The 3042-nt window shown below is 35.8% G+C and overlaps 1 pseudogene; it reads left to right on the top strand.

Annotated features, from left to right (window-relative positions):
* The first annotated feature begins 216 nt into the window (after positions 1 to 216).
* On the top strand, positions 217 to 485 carry LOC110562091 (dynein light chain 1, cytoplasmic-like; annotated as a pseudogene).
* The last annotated feature ends 2557 nt before the right edge of the window (positions 486 to 3042 follow it).

Raw genomic sequence — 3042 nt, 5'->3', positions numbered from 1 at the left:
TCACACCTTACTTAAAAAATGTGATGTTTTTTAATACAGAAAATGCTCTTAGCAGTATTATTGGATATCTCTTTAATTTTTGATTAAATTGAAACCTCGTTAGATGCATGTGGTTTATGTGATGAACTGCCTTTCTCTGCAGTCTGTGGCCTGAATGGAATTAACACATTACCCATGAGCTCACTGTAGTGGACTGGACCCTGTTACAGGACAAGTATGTGCAACTGGAAGGATCTGGAAAAAAATACAGTCATGTAGGAAGAATTGCCACAGAACTAGGTGGAGTGTGCTACTCGTGCATCAGAGAAGTACAACATAGAAACGTATGTTGCACACCACTTTAAGAAAAAGTTGGGCAAGAAGTGCAACTCCATCTAGCACCGCATCTTAGGACAAAACTTAAGTAGTTATGTGACGCATGAAATAAATACTTCATCTACAACTACCTAGGACAAGTGGCCATTGTTCTGTTTAAATTTGGTTAAAAACATGGATTGTACCAAACACCCAGTGATCTGTCCAAAACAAGGACAACCTCTTTCAAATACCAAAGGCTGAATCTTCAACCCTGCTAAGGGAACACCTTGTTTTGAATCTGTTGTGTTTTGCACAGGGCATCAACCTATGTAGGAGCTTGTGGTTATAGTATAATTACTAAAATAGCTTACATTTGTATTTATTTTCTAGCCCATTCTTCTGTATCCTATTTCACCTTTTAGGCCATTCCTTTAGAAATAAGTATGTTGGAGACATAAAAATTAAAAATAAAAATAAATGAAAAACAAATTGAAACCTCACTAAAAAAAATCTGTGCTTCTTGAGAGTTTTCCTTTTTCTGGAAATAAATGTTATCCTTGCCAAATGTTTTAATTTTTGTAAATATTCAATGGTTTTAAATGCTCCCTAAACATGTATCATATAAAAAGTTATCACCTAACTTCAGTAAAAAGTAATGTCATACAGCATGAGTATGTTATCTATGAATTTCGAGTTTCAAGTGATATAAAATAAAGATATTCATTTTAGAGAGTCCCAGAATGCAGGAAAATGTACTTATTTTATTTTTTCTTTAATTGACTAAATAAACTTTATAGGCAAGCAAATTATATGGTTAAAAGCGTTCATATAATACTTGATTGCTATATCCTTATAGACATCTTATTGGCCCCTAATGATTTTGACAATCTGTCAAAAAGGAAAGAAAACAGTCATTAGAATGTTACATTCCTTTTAAAACTTAGATTAGAATAATTTTGTTGCCATAGAAGTAAGTGATTCAGTCCCAGAAGACAGTGTGCATGTATAATTTCAAATAATAGGCTACACTGCCTGGCATGGTCTAATTAGTGTGGTAAGTACTATAGACCAAGTAGGTTTGTGAGAATAACTTCAAGTGACTATAGAGATTGCAAGACATCATAAAATGATAAGATAGGAGATATTTTGAAGCTGGGACAGCTTCTAGGGAAGAGAAGAAAAATGGGAAGCGTGTATCACAGGTGTATCAGTTTTTACATATTCAATTAAACACACAAAACGTATTTTTGCAGGTTACACATCTGTCCATGACTTTTCAAATCAATAAAATTTCCAACACACGCTACATTCAGAACTCACGAATTCCCTAGTCAATTTGTCCTCTAAAACTTAATTGTGGGTTATTTTCATATGTGCATACATATATATGTATGTGTATATAATCAAAGATAAGATTTGCAGATCTGAAATAAAGGCCATGAGCCTCTGAACAAAAAAACCTCAACTGTGTGTTTACCAAGAAAATGGCCTCCTTTCAAATGTGTTCCACTCCTGGACGTGGAGATTGCCTTGCTGCTTTTCATCCCTGTCCCACACAGTTCCTTCTCTAGTTTTCTCACTTGCGGCTCTTTTCTGAATTGGTATTAATGTACATACATTAGTGTGAATTAAGATCCCTACTATTTTATTCTAAAATATGCATCATCCTATATCATCAATTCTTGTTATCTGATACATGAGAGAGATTCTTGCCTCCTTACTCAGGCCAGTCACTAAGACTTTCATGTTTAGGGTTTTTTATCCACCATTTCTAACTTGTTTTCATAGACTATTAATACATTTACTGATTCACATGCTTTTCAACAATTCTGTCTACATGCTGTCCTTTCCTGATATCCACGGTGGATGACTTTAAGTTAAGGACTGAAACTTGCATTTGAAGGAAATATCAAATTCTGCAACAGTAGTCTTTATGGCAGACAGAAGGAAAAGGCATAAGCAGTTGTTACTGAATGCCCATTAGGGTTAAATTAATGGCTAAGCCATGTAGTAGAAAGTCAAAGCTTTCAAAGCTTAAATATCATGAGTGATCAATATTTGGCATCATTGTTAGATTTATAAATTGGCATTACAAATGTTTATAGTCACTGATATTTCAATGCACATTTACCTTAAATAAATGTTATCTCTAGCTACCAGAAAAGTGGAGAAAGGCTTTCTACATATTCATAAGCAGAAAAAGATAAGAGGTTAGACCATGAATACTCCTGATTATCTCTATACAGACTCCTTGCTAGCAACAAAAGCCTGGGTGGCTGTGTAAGTGAATCTTGAGGTTCTGGAGTATGTGGCGTTATCTGGCTTCCTTTTGCTCTGAGAAGAACCATCTTGTATTAAAAGATGAGCACACTGGACCTGGTCACGCTGACAGTCCCTATATCGCCTGTCTATAAGCCTAATCTCAGTAGTCCTGCTCTCCCATTGTGCCTTTATATGTCACCTATTACTAAGAGAAGGAATTGTGGGAAACAGGCATAGGGAGCAGCAAGGTGCCCCTCAGCTCTTCTGCAGTGGTATGCATTTGAATGGAGGTCCTTATATGAGGAAAAATCACAGTGAATAATTATTTGTTAGGGGGCACTGGATCATGACCTTCATCTCGGATCTGTAAACCCTATGTGTGATATTCCATCTACAAATAAGATGTCACCAGAACCATGGCTGTAACCTTCATAGTCAGGGTTTCAAAAATACCAGACCGGGCTGGAGAGATAGCTCAGAGGT

This window comes from Meriones unguiculatus, chromosome 4 (assembly GCF_030254825.1).
Source record: "Meriones unguiculatus strain TT.TT164.6M chromosome 4, Bangor_MerUng_6.1, whole genome shotgun sequence".
Taxonomy (NCBI): domain Eukaryota; kingdom Metazoa; phylum Chordata; class Mammalia; order Rodentia; family Muridae; genus Meriones; species Meriones unguiculatus.
The sequence above is the reverse complement of the archived record's forward strand: the minus strand, read 5'-3'. Positions and strand labels throughout refer to the sequence as shown.